This window comes from Crocodylus siamensis, chromosome 3, assembly GCF_052110815.1.
Source record: "Crocodylus siamensis isolate JL-2025a chromosome 3, ASM5211081v1, whole genome shotgun sequence".
In the NCBI taxonomy this organism is placed as follows: domain Eukaryota; kingdom Metazoa; phylum Chordata; order Crocodylia; family Crocodylidae; genus Crocodylus; species Crocodylus siamensis.
Window position 1 is genome coordinate 78,654,544 of NC_143397.1, and position 26,185 is coordinate 78,680,728.

Genomic DNA, 26,185 nt, shown 5'->3' on the forward strand with positions numbered 1-26,185 from the left:
TTTTAAACAACAGATGGAAGCTTACAAACCTCAGGATCAGTTCTCATGGGGGACTTCAGTTATCAGGACACATGCTGAGTGGGAAACATAGTGCACAAGAAGTCCAGCAAATTCTTGAGCTGTGTTAGGAATGACTTTTTGATACAAATGATAGGGAGGCTAACTAGAGTGGGCAGTTCTTTTTGATTTACTGTTCACAGACAGGGAGAAATTTGTTGAAAATGTAAAGGTGGAAAGTAACTTGGGTGACAATGACCATGAGATGATAGGGTTCAAGATGTTAAGGGGAGGAAGGCAGGAGAGCAGCAGAATAAGGACACTGGACATCAGAAATGCAGACTTAATCTTACGGAACTTGTAGGTATGATCACCTAGGAGGCAAGTCTGAGGGGAATAGGAGTCCAGGAGACCTGGCTGTATTTTAAGGAGGCCCCTTTAAGTGCACAGGAGCAAGCTATACCAATGTGACAGTACAGTAGGAAGTGCCATGGGAGACTAGCCTGGCTATATAGCAGTCTCTTCAAAGACTTGAAACTCAAAAAGGAATCCTATAAGAAATACAAACTTCGTCATGCTATGGAAGAGTTCAAGAGTATTGTATGAGCATGCAGGGAGAAAATTAGGAGAAATGATTTGATATGCAGGTAGCAAGAGACATAAAAGGCAATAAAAAGGGATTCTATAAATATGTCAACAGTAAGAAGTAGACCAGAAAAAACATAGATCCTTTTTGTAATACAGAAGACAATCAAATTATGGATGATGCAGAGAAGGATGAAATATTTAATGCTTTTTTGACTTCATCCTTCAGAAATAGAGTCTGCTACCAGATGATGAGTACATTTGGCAGCAAAGGCAGGGAAGGAGACAGCATGGAATGATAGAAGGACAGGTTTAGAATTACTTAGAGAAGCTCAATGCTTTCACATTTGCAGGGCCACATGGGATGCACCTTAGAGTACTGAAAGAATTAACTTAGGTATTTCAGCTGTTCTCTTTGAGAACCAGGGGGAAGACAATGATGTGCAACAAGAGCACATCATTGGCTCATATTCATCTTATGGTCTCCTAGATGATAGAGAAATATGGCTAGAAAGGACCTCAGGAGATCGCCTAGTGAAACCTGTGACTTTGGTGTTACTAGCAATCACCTGACCTAAACGGCCTTTACTGTAACTCTCAAGCCCTTCTCAGCACTGCTCTAGTGTTATTCCCCAGTCTGTTTTTGTGTGTCTAATTATTCCCCCTGAAATTCAAAACATTGCACTTGGCCTTGTTGAATCTCATCTGATTGACTGCAGACTAGTTCTCATCTTATTGACAGCAGACTAGTCCTCCCAACCAGGCGGAAGAGCTTGACCAAGAATTCTTAGGTCAGCTCACAGAGGTAGTGAAGGCTAAAGATGTGGTAGTCATGGGGGACCTGAACTTCCCAGACATCTGCTGGGAGGGGCAGTCAGCCAGGTCTGACCGCTCATGTAGGTTCTTAGACAGAGTGCAGGACCTCCATCTAACCCAGGAGGTGCACAGCCCCACCAGGGGGGATGCCTTGTTGGACCTAGTGCTGGCCATGGGTGATGACCTGGTGAGGGGGCTGCGGCTGCTCGACCACCTGGGCGACAGTGATCACTGCCTGCTGGAATTTACCATCCAGCGCAAGGTGGCAAAGGCATGCAGTAAGGCAGCAGCCCTAGACTTTAGGAGGGCAAACTTCAATGAGCTAAGGAGGATAGCTGGGGATGCGCTGAGGTCCCGGAGGGGAGGGGAGCCAGAAGTACAAGGAGAGTAACTGTTCCTTAAGGAGGCAATCCTCCAAGCCCAAAGGAAGGTAATCCCAATGAGGATCAAAGGGAGCAGGAGAGCACACAAGCCTCCATAGCTCACTAAATGCATCTGGGAATGTCTCCTTGCTAAAAAGGAGACGTATACCCAATGGAAAGAAGGGGTCATCACCAGGGATGACTATTCTGCAGTTGCTCAGGGTTGTAGGGGGGCAGTTAGGAAGGCCAAGGCAAAGATGGAATTAGGACTAGCTTCTCAGATTAAGGACAATAAGAAGTCCTTTTTTAAATACATGGGGGGCAAAAAGAAGGTCCCGGGTAACGTGGGGCCCTTTCAGGACACATTGGGAAATTGGGTCATCACACCAGATGACAAAGCTAACATGTTTAACGATTTCTTTGCCTCTGTCTTCCTAAGTAGGGACCAGAACAGCCACCTCCCTGAAGGGCCCCCCCGGGCCCCAGGGGAGGCACACCTGGGCCAAAGGTTAGTGTGTAACTAGTTAGGAGGCTTCTGGAGGGGCTGGACGTGTTCAAGTCAGCCGGACCCAATGATCTCCACCCTAGAGTCCTAAAGGAATTGGCTGAGGTCATTACAGGACCCCTGGTATGGCTTTCCGAGCACTCATGATGCTCTGGTGTGGTCCCGGAGGACTGGAAGAGGGCCAATGTGGTTCCCATCTTCAAAAAGGGGAGGAAGGAGGACCCAGGGAACTATAGGCCAGTTAGTCTTACCTCGATCCTAGGCAAGCTGTTTGAGAAAATTATGCTGGCACATATCCATGATGGGCCAGCAGGGGACTGCATGCTTTGGGCAACCAACATGGGTTCATCAGTGGCAGGTCCTGTCAGACCAACCAGGTGGCCTTCTATGATCAGATCATCAAATCATAAGATGCAGGGGTTGCAATGGACAAAGTCTTCCTGGATTTCTGAAAGGCATTCGACACTGTCTCTCACCCTGTTCTCATTAAGAAACTGGGGAACTGTGATGTCAATGCCCACACAGTCATTTGGGTCGCCAACTGGCTGGAGGGCCGCACCCAGAGGGTGGTAGTGAACGGGTCCTTCTCAACCTGGAAGGATGTGGGCAATGGGGTTCTGCAGGGCTCAGTCCTCGGGCCTGCACTGTTCAACATCTTCATCAGTGATTTGGATGAGGGGGTAAAAAGCACCCTGTTCAAATTTGCTAATGACACTAAGATGTGGGGGGACGTGGGCACTCTAGAAGGAAGCATCAGGCTTCAATCAGACCTAGACAGGCTACAAGGGTGGGTGGATGTGAATAGGATGGGATTCAATACAGACAAGTGCAAGGTGATGCACCTGGGGAGGAACAACTGGCACCATACCTACTAGTTGGCGAACTCCCCTCTTGTCAGCACGGAGGTGGAAAGGGATCTTGGAGTCATCATTGACTCCAAGATGAACATGGGCCGGCAGTGTGGGGAGGCAGTCAGGAAGGTCAACCGTACCTTGTCATGCATCCACAGATGCATCTCAAGCAGGTCCAAGGAGGTGATCCTCCTGCTCTATGCAGCACTGGTCAGGCCGCATTTGGAGTACTGTGTCCATTTCTGGCCACCACACTTCAAGAGCGATGTGGACAGCAGCGAGAGGGTCCAGAGGAGGGCCACTCGCATGATCAGGGGACAGCAGGGCAGGCCCTATGAGGAGAGGCTACAGGACCTGAACCTGTTCAGCCTCCACAAGAGAAGGCTGAGGGGGGATCTTGTGGCCTGTTATAAATTAGTCAGGGGGCATCAGCAGGCATTGGGGGAATCACTATTACCCTGTGCCTTGCCAGGAGTGACCAGGAATAACGGTCACAAACTGGTAGAGGGCAGGTTTAGGCTAGATATCAGGAAGCGCTACTTCACGGTCAGGGCGGCTAGAATTTGGAACCAACTTCCAAGAGAAGTGGTGCTGGTTCCTACCCTGGGGGTCTTTAAGAGGAGATTGGATGAACATCTTGCTGGGGTCATTTGACCCCAGCGTTATGTCCTGCCATGGTGGGGGGTCGGACTAGATGATGTACTCAGGTCCCTTCTGACCCTAGAAACTATGAAACTATGAAACTCATGGCTCAGGTGAGGTCATAGATGACTAAAAAGGGGCAGATATGGTGCCCATCTTTAAGAAAGAGGGTCTACCTGAAAAATGATGGGTCCTGCATTTGGGGGAAGAATAATGGATATAATATACATTGCAAGACTTTTGGCACTATCTTTCATGACATTCTCATTAACACGCTAAAGAAATACAGATTAGATGCAAGTACTGTAAGGTAGATAAATAACCGGTTAGATCACCAACAATGTCCAGTTGAGAGGATGTATAAAGTGGGGTTCCCCAGGGGTTTGTCTTGGGTCTTGTGTTATTTAATACCTTCATTGATAATTTAGAAAATGGGACTGAGTGCTTATGTAACACACTTACAGATGACACCAAATTGGGTGGAATTGCAGACAGTCTGGAGGCTACAGCTAGGATCCAGAATGACTTGGATAGACCAGAGAACTAGTTTACAGTCAATCAGATGAGATTCAACAAGGCCAAGTGGAATGTTTTGAATTTCAGGGGGAATAATTAGACACACAAAAACAGACTGGGGAATAACACTAGAGCAGTGCTGAGAAGGGCTTGAGAGTTACAGTAAAGGCCGTTTAGGTCAGGTGATTGCTAGTAACACCAAAGTCACAGGTTTCACTAGGCGATCTCCTGAGGTCCTTTCTAGCCATATTTCTCTATCATCTAGGAGACCATAAGATGAATATGAGCCAATGATGTGCTCTTGTTGCAAAAAAAAAAAAAAGTCAACAACATGCTTGTTTATGTTACCAGGGATGTCATTTGCAAGTCAAAGGAATTAATTCTTCCATTCTTTTCAGCACTAGGGAAATCTCACCAGGAATACTGTGTCTAGTTTGGGCCCCACATGTAAAGAAGGATGTGAACACAGAACGAGGGAAGTGGTTAGGGATTTTGGAGACAAGTCTTATGAGTAGGGGTCTACCTAACTTGAGGAGGTGGCTGGCCAATTTTGCGGGCGGAACCCGGAGTCAGGTGCCATTTTTGTGGGCCCTGTCGAGCCGCCCCCATGCCTCTGATTGGCTGAGAAGCCCCAGCAGTCCCTCTCCTCCCTGCAGATTTCTGCATAGCCCAAAACCACAGGTTAATTAACCTGCTTAAGCCCAGGGAAACCATTAGTTCACATGTTATTAAGTATGCACTGTGCAATAAAATAGGCTGGGGCTCTGCAGATGGGGGTGCAGCCTCTCGGCTGCCTTCTAAAGCCTGGGGCCCTGGTGAAGCTGCTTGCTGCCTCCCAAGCAGCTGTGCTTCACCCCTCCCCCTTTCCTTCCTCCCTGTTGCTCCCCCACTTCCTCCCCCATTCCCCTTCCCCCACTACTCCCCCATGCTCTAAGGCTTCAGGATTTCTTGCCCTTTTCATTGATTGCCAGTAATATATATTTTAAAAGAGCCCACCATTTTTCATGGAACCTTCTGTTTTTTGTGGAAACAACCAAATTTCATGTTTTCCATGAAAGTCATGCAATTGTGAATTCCATAGCTCCCTCCTTATGAGGAAAGGCTGCAAAAACTATTTACTTTAGAAAACAGAAGACCGAGGGGGATATTTGATAACAGTCTTCAAATACTGGAAGGGCAATTACAAAGAGGATGGAGATGAGCTTTTCTTTGTGACTGTAGCAGACAGGACTTGGAGTGATGGCCCCAAACTGTAGCAGGGGAAATCTATATGGGAGATGAGGAGGAACCTTCTAATTATGTAATCAAGCATTAGAACAGCCTACCTAGAGAAACTGTGGACTCCATCCTTGGAAGTTTTCAAGAGTATGTTAGACAGACACTTGGCTGGGAAGGTGTAGTCAGAGGTGATCCTTCCTTGAACAAGGGGCTAGAGGACCACATGAATTCCCTTTCAGCTCTACTTTCCTATGATCCTACAATTCTTTGATCACCTAAGTAGCTGTCAGGGCAGCATGTATCTGGTCACAGTTAAGACAGATTGATTTGGAGCCTCTGAAGAAAGAAATGGGCTGGGAGCCAGTGGAGGAATTGGACATGAGGAGCTTGGATGATAAAATTAGAACTTGTTTGACATTGACATGGGGCATATAGGGATAAGAAGTAATTTTTGGAGAATAGGGAATAGACAATTTCCCTGCCATGCAGGGGGTTGGACTTGATGATCTGCTCAGGTCCCTTCTGACCCTACTAAGTATGAAACTATGACAAGGAGATGATAGCTGGGTTTGGGGTAGGGAAGAAATTAGGACCGGAAGTGCTTTGGACATACAAAATCTTAAATACTTTGAAAAATCAGGTCATATGTCTTCATTTAAGGTGCTAAAATTAGATGACTTTTCAACCTTAGTCTCTCTGTGCCTCAGTCTTCTATCTATAAAATGGAGATAATATTCAGCCACCTCACAAGTGTATTAGGAAAATAATATTTGTGAAGTACAAAGATGGAATAATTATATATATAGGCGTGATAACCCATGAGAAACTTAATTATTCAGGTTTCAGAGCAGTGTTTGATTATGGTGCAATAAAGAAATGCAAGGCTACAAACTAAGCAACAAGGAGAAAAAAATATTGAATGACTGTTAATTCAGCCAACTCCATCCACTGAATGAGCCATGATTCCTCTGCTAAAAGTAGTACATTCAATTCTTAAACTAAAGACTGTATCGTAATATATATTCACAAGGAGATTGAATTTAGGCCTCATAAGCAATCTTAATTTTAACACATCTCTACCATTTAGATGTTTGCCTTTGCAATCTGAATGAATATTTTTAATATATTTTGCAGGTAGCGTGTGTTTGTGCCTATATATGTGTGTAAAGTTTGAACATTATAAGTGAATTTATGCATGGTTGACATCACTTACTTTTACACCTAACTTTGTGTCTCAGCCCTACCTATGGAATTCTACCATTCAGAACATCTTAGCAATTTCAAAGAGAAACTATATTTTTAAAATGTTACCTATTATGAGTATCTTTCAACTCTTCCCAAAATTTTCTCCACTTAAAATATTCTAGCATATGGTTTAGGAACAAGAGTCAGTCTTGCAGCAATAGCAATATTAGAAACCAGGACATGGGTTTTCAACCTTTTTAAAGAATTGTACCCCTTCTGGTGGTGGCAGGCTGATGTGGAGCAGGTGGCGGGGGGCTCACATGGGGCGGCTACCACCCACCACCCAGCACTGCGACCATCATCCACTGCCCTGTGCTGCTGCCCATCACCCCATGCCACCACAGTGCCCTGCTTTCCAATGGCTGGTTCCACATGCAGCTCTGCAGGCTGCTAATGGGGCTTGTGCCCAGGCAGTTACAAGCTGCCCATCAGCAGCCCACAGAGCCACACTTGTGACCAGCTATGGGAAGGTGGTGCACAGCAGTGGCACAGAGCAGTGGGTGGTGGTAGTGGTGATGGCCACCACATGTGAGGCCCCCCACATCTGGCTAGCAGGACAACATCTGTGCCCGCACCCCCCTGGTCCTATTCTTGGGAGGCGGTGGTGGGTGGTGGGTGGTGGCAATGGCCGCCATGTGCTAGCTCCCTCACTCCATGTCTGTCCACAGAGGGGTGCCACTGCACTCGCCCTGCCCCCCCATTCTGTTCCTGGGAACAGGCACAGAAACATACTCCTCCCCCTGCCATTCAGACACTTTGCACCTCACTGCCCTCACACCTCTGCAGGCAAGGTGTATGCAACTAGATATTCATGGGCGAGGGAGGGGACTTTGGTTATTGGTAATGTGTGGAGTGACTTTGGTTATTGGCTGAGGGTGGTGGTCCAGTGGCCAGTTGGGAGAGCAAGCTGGGGCAGGGGGCCCGGAGGCACTGCGATGTACTGCATGATGTTGGCGGTGCCCAGTGTACCCCTCTCCCTCCCCCAGGTAAGAGGTGATGTATGGGAATGCATTGGGAGAACTGACGCTGCCGTGCCCTGGTGCACACTTTGTCCCCACCCACCCATGTGTACCTCCTATGAATGACATTTCCAAGTACCCCAAGAGGTACGCATGTCCGGTTGACAACCCCTAAACTAGGAGATCCCATGAACTAAATGGGTAGACATGAAATCTTTTTTTTGATAGAATCTTAAGGCTTATCTATATTTCCAGTTAAAAATTTGTACCTCTTTGCCCCTTCCTCCCCTCCCCTCCAAATGGTTACTTGCTACCACTCCACACCTAACGAAACCAAGACATTAGTAAACGTGACTGCTTTAGGGTGGTCATGAGAACATGCCAGTAAGTACACCCAAGCCTGAGAGCAGTTCTAAATGCATGACTTGGATGGGCATGCCTCTTGTTTGTGTTCCTGGGTTTTGTACAGAGGCAGTGTCAACTAGACCTCTGCTTCCTTATGGGCCCAGCATTTTCTGTTAGATGGTAGCTATGAAAGGTCTTGTGATGTCTATCTTCTCAAGTCTGTGATAGTTTTCAATTCATAAAAGTTGTAGACTATTTTTTCAGTGAAGTTTTTTAGTACCCGCTACCCAGTAGTGTCACATTTTTCTGTATATACATGTATGCCTTAACTTTGCACCTTAATTCTATTGTCTTTTCATTTATATTGCAAGCTTTTTGGAACAGAGGGCCAACTTTTGTTCTTTATTTGTACAGTGCTAAGTGTTGGGGGGGGAAGAAGTTCGACCTCTACCGCCTCCCCACGGCGGGGTTGCTTACTGGTCACAAAGGGTCCGCTCACCGTGTGTTGGGCGTTCACACGCGCTTACCTCGCCTGTCATAACTTTGATGATATTAGAGTTGGTTCCGGTGTTCTGGCGCATATTGTCCAGTTAGGGGACTCCTCGGTGTCTGCGGGTCCCGCGTTGCTGAGAGCTCCGCCACCCCTACACCCTCACCCATTCCACCAGGAGGTGGCCGCCTATCCGGCTCAGCCACTCAGATTGTCCAGAAAGAAATATATGGCTTAACGCAAAATATTACGGCCAGGGGTTCCACGTGTAAAGCGACGGCTTCAGCCTTCCACCGACAACTTCCTGTGTTCCCTGTATGCCATGGGGTCTAACCCCTCTCTAGCTCCCGATGAGCTCTCTCAGGGACCTTGTCAGGTTCCTCAGTTTACAGTTTGGGCTCCCTGCGGCCGTTCTGCCCCTCTTGCAGGAGCTACGGCACTTACAGACAATGAGTGCCCCTTATAAAGTCAATGCGGTACTCAGCTCCTGCTGGGTTCCAGCCGCTCCTGACCGGCAATATAACAATTCAATATTTACCAGCTCCCTGGGGCCGGTCCGCCCTTATAATAGAATCAATGTGGCGCCCAGCTCCTGCGGGGCTCCAGCCGTTCCCGGACGACAATATAGTAGTTCAATCTCCCCCAGGCCGCCCTCCTGGGCTCCAAGGGCTCCGCTGGGGCTTGCCTTTCTGCCAAAGGTTCCTACCGCGCTGGAGGGCTGCTCACATCTGCTGCCTTGAGCTCTGCCAGACTTCAGGCTCCCCACCACCTGCTTCCGGTTCCGCGTCCCTCCCTCTGGCCGTCCCTGGCCTCTCTTTTAGGTCAGCCTCGTGGGTACCAGCTCGTCCTCTCTCCACACACCTGCGGAAGGTAAGTTCCCGCCCCTTAAATGAAGCCGGCGGGCAGCTGATTAGCGGGGCTCAGCGTGGGCGTGGAGCCATGGAGCCCGCCAACTCCTTCTCTCCCTTACACTAAGCACAACCAATAACTGACAACTTTATCACAGTATCAATGCCTAATAAAAAATAATAACCCTGAAGTTTTTGTGCATATCTCTAATTTCTGTATGGTTCTGTTCATAGGGCCAAAAACTGTCTATGCCATACTCATTAATTAATTCCACCCTCAACTTGAGAAAGGATGAGAACCTGATCCAAATAAGCTTTTAAAAACCTAATTAACATGTAGGGTCCTGAAAAATAATCTAAAACTTTAATAATATAAAATATGCCAAAATAGTTTTTTCTGTAAAGCCTGGATAGATCACATTACAGCTTAATCCAAATAATTTATTTGGGACTTTTGGCTTGAGAGTAATGTGTCTATCCCAATTATATACACCAGTATGAATGGGAAGAGAGAGAGAGACAACATTTTTCCTTTCTACTGTGTTTCATTTATATTTTTCAGATTTGATTCAGTGGGGAATTTGTGGGACAGTTAGAGATGAGAGTCTTGCATTTCATCCTGGAAGTGATTTCCTTCATCTTTTGTGGAAGAGAGCTCACCAAACTTGAATCAGTTTTTCTAAGATTGAGAGTTTTAAACTCTATCAATTTCTCACAGAATCCCTATCTTGGGACTTTCTAGCTCAGAACTGGGCTTCCTCAAATCCAACCACACACATGGGGGTGGCTTAGTGGGCCTCAGTACCCTCTCTTTTTTTGTGAGAAGAACTCAAGACTGGACTCAGTAGTTAAAGCTAAATAACAGATATTGTAAGTAGTAGTACATCCATATTGTCACTTGGTTTTCTGCTAGACACGTTATAAACTATTCACAGATTTACTGTAGCAACTTACCCCATAGTAAATTGCATCATGCATAAATCATAAGCAATTGCTGTATGTCCAATATTTATTCAAACATATTATGATGAGTCAAGTTTTCCTTTTAGCTTATAAGTAGATCTAATTATTTAGAGAAGTGATGTTACCACTCACAGAAGGATTTTATCAGTAGCAATATCTAAATGAAATTTCTCATAAATTTTGCAAGTGAAATATTGAATCATACTGTTTTTTTTTCCAATTACCATTGCCAATCAAATCAAATCCCCTCCCTCGCCCATCAATATCTAGTTGTGACAGTGTTTCTGAAAAATTCTTAGATTCATCTTTGCTTAGGTGGTATATGATTTATTTGATGGGAAGATTTTTCTAGTGAGGGAGAAACCTTTTGATAGAGAAGTTCTTTCACTTAGCCTGCATGTTAATATAATTACCAGTGAATTTGTATTACCTTGGAACATTTCAAACTTTAATCTTAATTTTACCTAACATGAAGAAGCTAAAATGTGGTTTATATAGTGCTTTATTTCTGTTATGACAGTTGAGCTGTAGAGTATGATTCAAGAAAATTACTGAAGCGTGTTCATATTAGGAAAAGAACTTTGAATATATTGCCTGTAACCTTGCTGCCCTTTAGTAAAATTACTTTAGATATAAAACCATGGATTGAAACACTGTTTAGAGACATAACTGTGGAAGTTTAAGATAACTTTTAATATGGAAACTAAGAGCAGTATTCATCTTTCAATGGTTTTGCAACAGTGCTCCATTAATTTAACTGAAATTTATCTTGGTTCTCACTCGATGTGAAAGGAGAACCTAAAATATCTCCAAATATACTTCTGCATCATTCCAGGTTCCAGTGCTAGGAATTGGTTGGGGAGTCAGTATACTTGGTCTCCTGAGAATTATTTTTCTGGAAGGGAACTTGTGCATTGAATTGAGCTAACATAATTGATTCTAGCATTGCAACTGTTCTTGAACTGGTGCAGAGAGGTCATATTTGGAAGATATGAGGAGGAGCCAGAGAGTCACTACATTGATTATCAACATTGATTATCAACTGGAAAAAATATCCTAAGAGCCACTGGAGGCTGGGAAGTGTGAAGCTGCTGCTGTAAATCTAACTGGCTGATTCAAATTAACTCACAGTCCCCCAGCATCCCAGGATGCTTTGTAAATGTCCAGCCCTTTACTCAAGGAAGGCTCGTTTCTAACTATACCATCCCAGCCAAGTGTCTGTCTAAGATACTCTTGCAAGCTTCTAAGGATGCAGTCCACAATGTTTCCAATGCTTGACTACATTCATAGTCAGAATGTTCCTCCTCCCCTCTATAAGTTGGGGCCATTGCTCTAAGTCCTGTCCCCTACAGGCACAGAGAAAAATTCATCTCCATCCTCTTTGGAATTGCCCTTCAGGTGTTTGAAGACTGTTATCAAATTTCCCCCTCAGTCTTCTCTTTTCCAGATTAAATAGCATTAGTTCTGGTAGCTTTTCCTCATAAGACTTGCCTTCCAGGCCCCTAACCATTTTTCTTGTGCTGTGCTAGACTCTTTCCAAATGGTTCACATCGGAGGGAGAGGGGGTTCTCCTGTCCTGAAGGCTGAGGATGGGGTGTGGCTGGGGAACTCCAGGTTGGCTCCTGGCTCCCAGATCCAGGGAGATAGGGTCAAGCTCCCACTGCGGGCTTACACCCCCCTTGCACTGGGCAGCACTGGGGGTCTGGTGCCAGGCTGGGGGGAGGGGTTCCCTCCACCCTAAAGTCTAATATTAAGTCTGGTAACAGGGGTGGGAATCCCCTCTCTGCAATAGGGGCAGGGTTCAGGGGACCCTGCTACGGCTCAGTAACCCCCTCTGAAGCTGGGTGACCAAGCCAGCTCTGTTTCATAGTTTCTAGGGTCGGAAGGGACCTGAGTAGATCATCTAGTCCGACCCCCTGCCATGGCAGGAAAGAGTAGTGGGGTCAAATGACCCCAGCAAGGTGTACATCTAGCCTCCTCTTAAAGACCCCCAGGGTAGGAACCAGCACCACTTCTCTTGGATGTTGGTTCCAGATCCTAGCTGCCCTGACCATGAGGTAGTGCCTTCTGATATCTAGCCTAAATCTACCCTCTGCCAGCTTATGACCATTATTCCTGGTCACTCCTGGCAGTGCTCGAGGGAACAGGGACTTCCCGAGTGCCTGCTGGTCCCCCCTGACTAGTTTGTAACATGCCACTAGATCCCCCCTCAGCCTTCTCTTGTGGAGGCGGAACAGGTTCAGGTCCTGTAGCCTCTCCTCATAAGGCCTGCCCTGCTGCCCCTGATCATGTGAGTGGCCCTTCTTTGGATCCTCTCCATGTTCTCCACATCCCTCTTGAAGTGCGGTGCCCAGAACTGGATGCAGTACTCCAGCTGTGGCCTGACCAGTGTCACATAGAGGAGGAGTATCACCTCCTTGGACCTGCTTGAGAGATGCAGTTAGAGGAACTGTTCCCCACTGGAAGAATCACAAGGGTTTGTGGGGCATGTGCTGGCAGCCAGTCAAGGATGAGTCCTGCCTGCAAGCAGTCCTGCAAGCATTTGGGTGCCTGCAGCAGTAGCCAGCAAGCTGGGAGGTATGCTTTATCACCTTCCAGCTACTGGCATAGGCTACTGCAGGGGTTTGTCTGCCTTTCTGGTTTCAAATGTGAATGTGATCTCACTTGCTTATCAGTTCAATCTACTCAGTTGAGAGACATCCACAAAGACTGAATGATCCAGCTGGGGCTTTTTGACTGTTGGTATTTAGCCTTGGTGTCAGGGTATATACAGCTTGGCTAGAGAATGGAATTTGGCCCAAAATATAAAACATACTTCATAAATACTTGGGCTGGTGTGATACCAGAGCTGTACTAATATTGTAATCCCTTTTTTTTTTCCTGTTCACTGAAATTTCTAAATTAATTCCCTTTGGCCGTGCTTATAATAATGAGTATTTGCTTTAAGCTACTATTAAAGAATTGCTTTTATTTGTGTAAAAGTTAATAGAAAGGGAATTTCAGAATCACTCACACAAGTATTGGCAACAAAGTGCTTGCTTGTGCATTCAAGCAGGGATTGAAACAATATCATTGAATGACTTTTCAACTTAACCAGCACAAATCTAGTATTGGCTAACTGTAGAGAATTGTTTCTGGACACTGAATAGATTTAATTTATGTAATTTCAAAATAACATATAAATAATGTATAAGAAATATCAATCTGATAGTGTTATGCAGTGAGCAGGAAAGAGGAGAAATTCAAGAGATAATTTAGCCATTTAAAAATTGTTGCTGAGATATAGATGCAGATAACCAGATAAATAGGACTGGGCTGCAATCTCATTTACAGAACTGTGCATTCAAATGAATTTAGTTGGCTTCAGTGTTCTTTCTTTGGATTGAAGGCAGGGTAGATGTCACAGGGTGGCTAGGCGCTGTGACCGTATCAGCTGTGAGGCGGCTGGGTTTGGGATTGAGGAGGGGAGTTGGGAGTGAAGTAAAAGCAAATTTGCTTATAGATTAGCATACAACAGTTAACAGAAAGGCTAACGTGACAAACAGTCAGTACAGTAATAAAGAGTGAATGATAACAACAGATAGAATGACAAAGAGTTCCCACATAGGGTTGGTAACTTATCGACAGTCCCTCTATGCCAGGTGTGCACCAAGTTCTTCCAGCGAAGTCAGGCGTCCCCAATCAACGCTGTCCGAGGGGTCACCGGGAAGGTCCCTTGGTCAGGATCTGGCCTTCACTTACACTGGGAGTCCAGAGTCCAGGCTTGATACAGTGATGGTCCTTCTGTCTCATCCTTCATGTTGGTCACCTGACATACATGCTTCTTTACCTTATTTTATGCTAATCTGTTGGTTTTAGAGCCACTCACAATCTTGCCCTATAGCTGTTACCCTATGGGATTAAAAGGTGTTAGAAATTATCATGAAAGGTTACTGCCCGAACTTGGGTTCACCCAATAAACAAATTACACCACATTACTTTGAGGTTTGAAATTAGCATTGCCTGCCTAAGCTCAGCTCCTTAGTTTTTTATTCCTGGATTCCTTGGAATGTGCTGATTATATTAGGTGGTCAGATCTTGTTATGACTTGACCTTTAAAAAACCTGTTAGATCAGCTAATCTTGTAGCTGTGCTTATTTTGGGGGCTCAGTGGTCCCATGATCAGTGCAAACTGTTAGATTCAACACTTTGGTTAAATTGTGACAGACAAATTCTACTTGCAGGTTACAAACTTACAAGCTTTGCATTAGCTAATATTAACTGCTTATACAATTGCTGAATGGCTCCAAGAGCATATATTTATTGCTCATGATAGTAACCCCTCTGGTTCTGGCCACCACAGGTAGACATGAACATTATACGTTAGCTAAATAGGATATATATAGAACATAAGTTTTCATGAACTTGAATTCACCAAGTTCACAGAAACTTGTGATATGTATTAGGGCTGTGCGAAATTCCATTGGCCATTCTGATTCAACACTCACTGTTTCAACTCATTTTGAGCTCAAAACAGCAAAATTTAATCAAAACAAAGGCCTTCAAAACAGTGTTGAAACAAAACGAGGCTGGTCAAAATGTTTTGAAACTTTCAAAACATTTCAAGTTTCAAAGCCAGCACCGAGATGGTGGGAGACAGGGGAGACCCAGGGCTATGCTCCCAGTAGCAGCTGGGAGCACAGCCCTGGCTCTCCCTGTCTCGTGCCACTGGATGTGGGAAGTCAATCACAGCACAGGGGAAGGGAACTGAGCCCAGGCTCAGTTCCCCCACAAGCGATGCGATTGGCCCTACGGTCAGGCTGGGGCTAGGAATTCAGTCAACTTGGGCTGAGTTCCCAACCCCAGCCTGACTGTCGGATGAGAGAGGCTGTTTCAAGCTTCCCCATTATAGCTAGTGGGCAAAATGTTGAAACAGCGTTGAAACAACCTCACTATTTCAACAAAGCAAACAGAACAGCTGTTTCTTATCTAAATGAAATTCAAAACAGAACGCTGTTCTGTGGCACCCTCGAAACTCAAGTCGAAATGGAATGGTGCTGTTTCGTACAGCATAATATATATATGTTTGTGATGTATATGTTTGTGTGTGTGTATGTGTGTGTGTGTGTGTTATTTAGTCTACAAGACACATATCTACCCTGTTTTCTGCCTTACTTCAGACTAACATGGCTAACTGCCTCTCAGTGGGCATGTCTACACAAGATGCTTACTGCATAGTAACCTAGTAACACTGTGCAGTAGTGTGCCAGTCAAATTATGTGCTAATAACCTACTGCAGAGTGTTTTTAGGCTGCTGTGCAGTAAGTGTCACACAAAAAAATAGTGTACCGGTACACTGTGCCATACTTACTAACTTCTTACCAAGTATTGTGCAGTAAACATAGTTACTGCACATTCAGTTAGCACTTCGTTACGGAAGTTCTAAACTAAATGTACAGTAACTATGGCGCATTAATGAACATGTAGATGCACCCTCTTTTTCCTTGGATTTGCACTGGTATAAATCAGGTCAGAATTTGGATAATAATGCTTTTGTATTAGTAGAAATCTTCCCGATGAATACCAATTTGATACGTAGGATACTTTATCTTGCATCATGACAGACAGAGACAGAAGTGCTCTGTTTTCAAAACAAAATTCTGAAATCCTATTCCTTTCACCCTGGTACCTGTATACTATTGGTTCATTACATAATTTTACAGTGTAGGTAAAAGAGAAAAAAATTGGCTTGCTTTGCACATTACAAAATTGTTCTTTCAAGGAAAACATTCTATCATTTAAAATGCTTTTAGCCACCTTAACATATTGTACAGAGGAAAGCTTTTAGTGAACCCCCCCTTCTCCCCAAAAAAACAAAAAAAACCAACCAACACTTCTAAAAGGTTTCCTTTATGATTCAATATACAAAAAATGCTTTTAGGAAATTCTTTATGCTCTGTAGAAGCAATTTAGAAAAACATTACAACATCTGGAGGCTACAGTTTTATGTTTCTTGTCCAACTCTGAACCAGATTTGAAAACAACGTGGAATAAATAATTATTACAACAAAGATAATTTCTGTGCTGCCTAAATAACATTTGCAGAAAACTGTTGAAAAGCTTGATCATATAGATTTATTTGCAAGGCTGTTAGAAATAAGCATCTCTAATAATAATTTATAATAATCATCACTATATCCAAATTTTATTTGAATCAGAAGGATGAATGTTAAAGAACTGGTGACAGCTCCATGATTCTGTTATAAGTCAAAATACTTCTAACAATACTAGGACAATATAAGAGATCTTAGACCTGTGACCTCTATGCAAGAATACCTATCCAATGCTAATCTGTAATTTTGTTTCCATATTGACTTATTTCATTTTACTTTGCCCTTTCTGGATATTAAAGCAGAGCAATGCTAACTTGCATTTTGATGAACTAAAGAAAATCTGGCCAGAAAATGAGTGTTGGTAATATATTCCAGGATAGGTCAGTTGATCCTGTTGCTTCTATTTGACATAGGGCTGATTTGACAATATTATAAACCATGCGTGTCAAGAAAAAGCACTGGGCCTTCTTTCCTGGGCCTCATTTAGCCCTGGAACAGGACAAGGAGTTTGGCAGCTAGTGACGGTTCTCATCCCTCATACCCATTACTTCACAGGTTTATCAATGCATATTGGGCTTCTTACCAACTATTGATTTGCTTTTCCTTGGAATGTAAATATATGCAGCTTTGTCTCTGTAGGTAAAATATATTTTATCCTGACAGCTGTCCTCTCTTATAAGGTGAAATTCACTCATGTCCACAGAGCCAGCTCAGGACCAGTACAAAGCTTACGCCACATTATGAGGGCTTAAATGGTGCATGAATAAGCCTTTCTGCTGGCCATCTGTACAAGAGTGAAATTCACAGCTTATCCTCCAGATTCATGCCTGATATATCAAGCAGCCTATTTTTGGAATAATTTCCTGGGAATTTGATGGCCATGATATCACAAAACAAAAGAATGGGCCAAGTTCTCTGGGAGTGTACAATGTTAAGGACTGATTGCAATCAGTGATGCTACATACCTTCTGTGCATCAGGGAATTTGAGATAGTGAATTGAATATATAGTCAGACAGAAGAAGTTGTTCTTATAAGATTCTTCATGTTAACAAGAATTGGCCATTATTTGTTCATTTCCCCTATGGAGTTCATTTTAACAATTAATTCCAGGTGGTCCTGGCAAATGTTACTTGTATTTTTCAAGTATTTCCTATTGTGAACACTGCTCATACAGAAGTCAGCAACTTTACACTGAAGTATGAAAAGTTTCATATTACTTTGAACTCTTGCATACTTAATCCTCTCAGGTTTTATAACTCCCAGAGAAGTTTGGATTTTATTGTTCATGCCTGAAGCATTTTATAGCATTAAAAGAACTATATTGGCTGTTGCCAAGGGCTTTTTTGCAGGGTGGTGAGAAGGCAGAGAGGGGATTGGAAGGGAGGACTGATTCTTCAAAAATATAGGAGCCATGCTTAACTTTTGTGCTCAAAATGAATTAAAATGATAGCCATAGAACTACTCAGATGTATAACTGTTAAGAGAATTATAACCTAAATTATATGTCAAAGTTAATCTTTGGAGAAACCTATTAAAAATGGATACTTAAAAATGCCACTTGTCTCATTACTGGCAGGGATCAATGCCTTTCACTGATTCCAGTTGTATAAAGAGGCAGAGATTTTGTAAAATACAAACCTGTTATTTCTTTAAAAAAAAGATTCTGTGCCATTGAAGGATAGGAATTTAAAAAAAAGAAAGAAAATTTCTATTTTATCATTGTTATGTTCACTGTTATCTTTGTATTCCAAGTAGCTTAGTTTTAGCCCTGTCAGTAAACCACTAATCCGCATTCTGCTTTTTTTACTGTGTCTCAAGACCCTGATGATCATGGTCTGTAAAATTAGCTTCATAATAAAGTTCATATGTTGGTTGCACAGCACATATATGAACAGAACTCTGATACAGTATTGTAGACCAGATTTCTATCTAATTTACACAGGCAAATGCAGCGGGGCTCCATTCATGGGTCATGAATCAATATAGATATCTATACAGATCTATACAGATCTCTCTCTCTCTCTCTCTCTCTCTCTCTCTCTCTCTCCATATATATATGGAGAGAGAGAGAGAGAGAGATTCTGCAGGACAGGTTCTAGGTGCGTGTGTGAAAGCAGGTGTCTATACTTCACTTAAAATATATATCTAGATCTAGATGGATAGATCTATATATTTCTGTATCTATCTTTAGATATATAGATATATATTTCAAGTGAAGTATAGAAAATATATATCTATATCTATATAATATATAAGTAAAATATATATCTAGATATAGATATAGATGGATAGATCTATATCTTTCTATCTTTATATATAGAGATATATATTTTAAGTGAAGTACATATTAAGTGAGACACCTGCTTTCACGTACACATGTAGAACCTATCTCACAGAATATGTTACCTTATCCTTTCTTTGAACTCAGAGGTTATAAAATGACTAGTTAGATTATGACTGGATGAAGCATGTTGGTGTTGTGATGCTTCTGACAAAAACGTCTTCAGAATTAATTCAAATGAGCTCTGATATGATGTGAATGGAAATAGAGAAATAATAAATGGCACAGTGTACCCTAGTGCAAAATCATAGGGTTAGGTATTATATATGGTTAAATTAAAAACCTTCATTAATAATCTTGAAGAAAAAGGGAACATTGTATTAATAACAGGGGTGGTTGGTAAAATGAATTCAGGTGTTATAGAATATTTGAATTTCTCAAGGGCATTTTACTTAGCTCACATAGTGTTAAAAATACATTATGTGGAATGAATCAGGCATGTTTTTAAAACTGGATTAGTGATGGATCTTGTGTTATAGTTTTACATAGGAATGTATCAATCGGCAAATCTATCCTCTGAGAGTAGCACGCTCTAGCCAGGATTGCTGCAGATGCCCTTCCCAACTGCTCCCCTTGACAGGCTCTAAAGCACTGATAAATCATTGATTCTAGGGTTTTCCCCAGTAGCGACTCTCAAGCAAGCAGAGACTAAAGGGTCCTAAGAGCAGCTGCAGGAGGATGTCTTGGAGCAGCCTTACCAGTATAATTCCAGGCTTGGAGTGTACAGCAGGAGCCAACTGGATTGGGCATGCTTGGAGCTGTCCTGGCCAGACACACTGCCTCTGTGATGTCTACATGCTTATGATCATGTCTGTGGCTAGCAGAGTCACCAAGGACTCAGTGCTATTTAGGATTTTTATCAATGATTTAGATGATGTAATGTATATCTGCTGAAAAAGTTTGAAGATGACACACAAATGAATGGGACTGTAAATGAGAAAAGGTTACTGTTACGCAGGTAAACAGTCACAATCCAGCAAAATCACATCAATACAAAGAAAGATAGAAATCTCTGGGAACCAAAAGTCAGGTTGCACCCAGAGGGTGAGAGAGATTATCCTGGCAAGCAGTGGTTCAGGATAGGGTTTAGAATGTCATCCTAAATAACTACTTTAACACTGAACCCTCAGTATAATTTGGGGGGTAAAAAGGGCTAGTAATGTCATCTGTGTATGTATACAAAGGAGAATATTTGTAGAAGTAGGAAAGTGATCATGTCCTTCTACACAGTATTGATGTGTCATATCACATAATCATGCTGCAAGAAGGCTATAGAAATACTGGAGAGAATTCAAAAAAGGCTGATTCATGGGTTGGAAAGCAACCTGATGATAAGAGACATTAAAAAATCAGCTTATTCGTTTTATCAAAGAAAAAAATGAGATGTGACATTATTACTGTGCAGAAGTACATATAGGTGGGGGATGGAGATTTTCAATCTTTCTGGACAAGGCATAAGAAGTTGGGATGGCTGGAAGTTAACAGTTCAGCTTGGAAAAATATGTTATTTCCTAGTAGTAAGGATAATTATAAAGTGAGAGTTTACCGGGGAAGCTGCATGGACTCTCAATTGCTTTGACTTTCTAAAGCTGGGTTAAATATTTTTTCTCAAGATGTATTTTTAATTTAGTTTTGAGGAGGGAAAAAATACAACCTATTTGTGTGTGGAGTCAGGCTGGAAGGTTGTGGTAGACCCTTTTAGCTTGGAATCCATGAATCTATAAATTCTTCTATTTATTTCTTTTCAACATGGGTCACAGGGAGAACAAGGTTTTCTCCATGTCCATTAACTGTTCATAACACCAGACACTGTAAGAAACGACATAATCAAATCTTCTCCAATTGAAAGCACCATTAACCGTGTGTGTGTGTGCACGCGTGCACACACGTGCATGTGTGTGTATGTATTAGGGTCTTTTGCTCTATTTTGTTTTGTTTGTCTGCTTGTTTTCTTGAACCTCAGGTGTTGACCACACTTGAAGATGGGATAGCAGATAGGGTTCAGCCATGCTCTGAGGTAGTAAAGAAACTCCTCCTTAACTGCTTGGCTGACATGTTTTGCTTAAAGTCATATTAATCACCAGATTTGATGTCAAAAGGAATTTTCCTCTGATATTAGGGTGACTATATGGGAACATGGGTAATACAGGACACTCCCCCTCCCTGTGCCCCTGCACTCTCCCGAGTCAGCAGTACTGCTGCAAGCAGAGCTAAAGTGGCATGGTGTGGCAGGCAGGTAGGCATCAGCATTAAAAAATAAAATGTAACTAATGCATATTTTCATTTTACCCTTGTAAACAATATAATAATGTTGATATCCACCAAAAAATGGAAATTAGGGTTTAACAAAAATTATGGTAATATGGAATATTTAAAAAAAAAATAGCCCAAGAACATGATCCAGTCCAAATTAGTAACTATTACATTTTTTAGTCACTTTCAAGTTCATTTCCATCTCCTGGCTTTCCTTGTCTCTAGGACCAAACCACTTGTACTTATTGGAGGAATGTATCTTCTGCAAGAGAGAATTGCCATTTTTTAACCTTTTGTAAAATCCCAAGCAGTTCTCATCAAAATTCACTCTGATACTCAGCAAACAACAATTGTAGGTACACTGAGATGGCTTTTCTCTCGTGACCACAGTTTTTTCATTCGTGAAAACACTCTTCCCAGTGGAGCAGATGTCCCCAGTAGACAAAGAGCATATTCAACCAAACGAATACTGTCTGTTGGTATGAGAGAATGGCTGAAATGATTGAATACCTCAACTCAGCAGTTTTCACACGGGATCTCTGTCTCCCTCCATTCTTTCAGTTTGCCTTCCACATAAATCTTCGTAGCACAAAATTTGTCATAAAGACCACTAGCATTTATCAGCTTACTTAATGATTCAGCGTCAAATCTTTTGTGTGCAAAATCATATGATGTCTCAACATTACTCCATTCAGGGCAGAGGTGAATGTTCATCCAAACAAATGTGGAAGTACCATCAAAAGAACCTTCCCAAAGTGTCAGATAATTTATGGTGCAGTTGTAAAACTAAAGGTTGCATTTGAGTAAGTACTCTGGTTGTTTCTCTTAAACTACTCATTTCTTTTCTTGCATTAATTGGCACGGATTTCATCATTTTTCTCTTGACCAGTTTTCTCTGCGGTAATTGCAACTCTCTTGATACTTCAAATGCTGATGTAGACTGTTGTTCTGTGTGTTGGCTAGCCTGAGTAAAATTCTCTGACTATGCACAAACAGCAACCAACATTTCCCAGATTCATTTTGAAAGGAATTCAAAATTGGAATTGGACATTTAGGCTGACTGATGAAGTATGCTTTCAAAGGGTCATACATTTCAAGAAGAAACTGCATTACTGGAAGTAATGACAGAAAATGTGTGAACCAAAATAGCGTAGTCCACATCAGTTTGGTCACAAAATTCTTGCAGTTTGGTTACACAAACTGTTTAAATGTGAAAATATTTATATCTCTTCACTACAAGCACTCCTAGGGCTAGTGGAAGAGTGTCACAGCTTGCTTAGAAGCAGTTGTATATGATGTGAACCCCACACTTGATTACAAGTAAATCTCTGTTCCACTTTCCTTTCCATTTTGTAATACAGTTGGTTTTCCCATGACACTGAACCCCACCACAGTTCATGTTATTGCTACTACCACAGAAAACAATGACTGTGCACAATCCCAGGCTTCTGAATGGAACTTTCAATAACATTTGCAATGATTTCAGATGTTTCTCTCTTCATAGAGTGAGCATCGAACAATAAACTTTCATGCCACTTAAAAGGATTAAAAAACTGAATCGTTATTGAGATTAGCTTCACTGCTTTCTTTGATGCATCAGCTGATAGTGATAAAACTTTGCTCCAAAGTTCTGTAGACAGTTCATCTTTGGCCAGTGGGGCTAGTACGTTTAATGCAATAGCTTCACTCCTTGTACATGCACAAGAAAATTTTGAATCAAATATCTTTGAAATCAATTTTGATGTGCAGTCACTAGAACAGGAAAAGAGATTGCATTGGGCATAATAGTTGCCTATACACATACATTGAGGCTTCTCTCACATGCTGTAATTACAATGTGTTGGAGCAGATTCAGTTAATTGAGTCTCCTGGAGCTTGGTAATTACTGTGCTCCAGCAGACTCCAGCATAATATGTATTAGTGTCTCCACACTGAAAAATAGTGGTGGGGGCACTTTAACTAAAGCTTATTGGATTAGCTTTAGTTAAAGTGCCCTGGCCACCATTTCTCAGTGAGGGCATGCTGCTACATGTGGCACTCCAGGTGCTTTAAAGTGGCCTCCCGAGCACATCTATAAACACTCGATGGTATATGAATGTAACCTTCTGCAGCTGCACATATAAGGTCAGTGTCACAAGCAGTACTTTGTTTGAAAAACAAAGTAAGCTCTGCACTCCAAAATGCTGCCTCTGTTACAGATTTATATTTCTTTATTTGGAGGGTATGTGATATCACTACAAACTCCACGAACAACATAAAATGTAGACGAACAAAACATACAAGATACACATTCTGTGTCAACCCATTTTAAGAAAGGCAATTCTGAATTTAGAGTGTCATTGAAAGTACATTAATATTTTCTTACTAAAGTTCTTTCTTTCTTGATAAAAGACATTTTAAAACAACCACACTGGATACTCTCAGCACTGAAAAAAACAATTAATAGAAAATAGAAAATTAAGGTTGGAAGGGACCTTAGGAGGCCACTTAGGCCAACCCCCTGCTCAAAGCAGGACCATCCTTAATTAGATCATCCCAGCCAAGGCTTTGTCTACCTAGGTCTTAAAAACCTCCAAGGATGGAGATCCCAGCACCTTTCTCAGCTTTTGGGAAGCTGGTGGCATGCAATCCACAGAGATTGGCATTAAACAACTCAAACCATGAGACTCGGGCTCTGGGCTCTCACACAAGGCCTTTCAATAGCAGCAGCCCCATCTTAGCAAAGCAGGAACATCCCCTCCCTGCCCTCTTCCCCTGCCACAACCTCAGCAATAAAGCACATCTTGCAACCACAAGCTAAGCTCAGAGCCCTGGGGCTGTGTTCCTCTCCTCATGCCCCCCCAGTGTGATCTCACCACCCAAAAGGATCCAAGCAACACCACCTGGGTTCACACCAATTCCAGCCATGATGTCATGGGGCAGGAGGAGAGGCATCCAGGCCTAGCTGGGGCTACAGTCCCACGGTAGAGACCAGAACTGTCCCCCTCCCCCCCAATCATGGGTCCCTGGCAGCCAGGTGGGCGGGAGGGTGAAGGACCCCCCACACTTCTCAGGGCAGAGGCTTGAGCTGCCCCCATCCTCACCTGGGGAGGCCCCATCATAATCTGGGCTCCAGGCAGTCATGACTCCACTGGACTGTGATCCAGGAATTGCTTGCCCAGTACAGTTAGTCAGGAACCAGGCATGTGCGAGTCGGTTAGAACCAATCAGGGACTTTTGCTTCAATTTCCTCCAGAGAGCCCAGACAGTGGGCTCCTCCCTGGTCCTGATTCTGCCATGCTGCTAACAGAGTTGCTTGTACAATAGAGTCAGTCAGGAGCTGGGCACATGAAGACAGGTTCCTACCAATCCAAGACTTTTGCTTCAATTTTCTCCAATGGCCAGAACACTGAAACAGCTTATGAAATCCAGAACTGTCTCAGGCAATCTGGGCTATATAGTTAGCCTACCTAAGATTGACAGGGATCCTGGGGATTTGTTGCCCTTCTCTTCACCATGGGGTATGAATTATCTGCTAGATTAATCTGGGCACTTTTGCCCTAATCAAATTCCTATTATGGAGACCTTAAGTACTGCTTACACCTGAGACTCTCCTGTTGTCTGCTTGTGACACACAGCCATTAAATCTCCTGAAGAATGAAACATATGAGTCTACATTATTAGATTCACATTGAACCCCAGGTATGATTCAGGGACCCAGGTAGATTTGAGAAGCTTGTTCCAACAGAATCAAGCAGTATAAAGGAATATTTCTAAGAAAAACTAAGGGCCATGTCACACATTGCACTTAGGATGTGTTAATTGTATTTAAAATATGAACCACCTGCATGTTCAGTCAGTTAGACATGGGCTAAGTGTGATCATATCACAACAAAGTTCATATTTTTTTCTGGGAGGAGTATCTCCAGATCATATTAAGTATTACATGTTCAACTATTGTTGGACTGCTCCATGGAGAAAATACAAGTTCTAGATTCTGATGTGGTGTGGATGCTGTTAGACTCCGACTCCAGGCAGTGCCCAATGACTAGGGAGATAATGATCCAGTTGCTCATGGGTCCTGTTACTCATTGGCAAGAGCAAGCAGGAAGCAAACACCAGCACACATTGCTCACAATAGCTTAATTCAGAATGGAGACAGCTTCGGACAAAGGTCCCTCACAGACACAAAGCCTGTGAACCAGGGGACCTGTGTTGAACAAGTTTTTTCCACATTTTATACACTTTGGTTTATGCTCATTACCATTTATTCTATCCTTGCTTTACCCATGTTCCACCCATTTCTCTTCCCATCTCAAGCTATGCCTCTGTTTACTGTTTGCTTCATTACCATGGAATTGCCTATGCATTTCATTCATTTACATGCCTTTTGGCTATGACCGCATGTCTAAGGCCCCGAACTCCCTTCTTTGGTCAATGGGAAGACTCTGGAGGCTTCTTTACCAATCGCCATTCACACTTTTACATATGTTCATCTTGGTGATGTGTTATCTTCCTCATTCCTATCTTTTTTTCTGTCCCAATTTGTACCATCTCCACCTTCCTTGGGCCCCTGTATCTTATCTCCTTCCTCACTGTAGCTGGTTCACAGCACCCAGACTTACTTGCTGCTTTTTTCAGAAAAACGGTTAACACAATTATGATGACTACTCAGCATAAATACTTATAAGCAAAATCATATATAAAAGCTATATATCTCATAACAATACTATTATACAGTTAAAAACTACTGGCCTAAGTATTTGCAAAATTACTTTTAATGTATGTCATTCTGCTTTGTGGTCAGCAGCTTTTGCTGGGCCACTTATTAAAGCCTTTTATTCAGCTGCAAATCCAGTGTTCCCTAAGATCCAAATATTGCCACCCTAACAGGGGCTAGAACTGATGATCTACCTCTGGTATCACAACAGAGTCATTTCAAGACTTCTAGCAGTAGAGACCTGGTTCACCTCATGGATTCAGTGGTAGGTGCAGATCCAACAACAGAAGTGGTACCTTCTTCAGGGTTCTGTGCTTCCCGTTGCCCATCATCAGTGGTAGAGACCCAGCTCCTCCTGTCATATCAAAGGCAGGCATTCCTAGGCTGAGCAGTGCTGGGCATGTGGTAGGAAGGGCATAGGTTTCAGGCATGGAAAATACACATTCTCATGGAGAGG

General features: G+C 42.8%; 1 protein-coding gene and 1 pseudogene across 3 annotated transcripts in view; one reads left to right on the forward strand and one right to left on the reverse strand.

The window, feature by feature from the left end:
- LOC149868434 (uncharacterized) overlaps positions 1-8,622 on the reverse strand; it is a 32,053-nt pseudogene extending 23,431 nt beyond the window's left edge.
- The window catches only part of CNTNAP4 (contactin associated protein family member 4), a 431,793-nt gene that overhangs the window by 43,305 nt on the left and 362,303 nt on the right, over positions 1-26,185 (forward strand). The gene's annotated exons all lie outside the window — the stretch shown is intronic.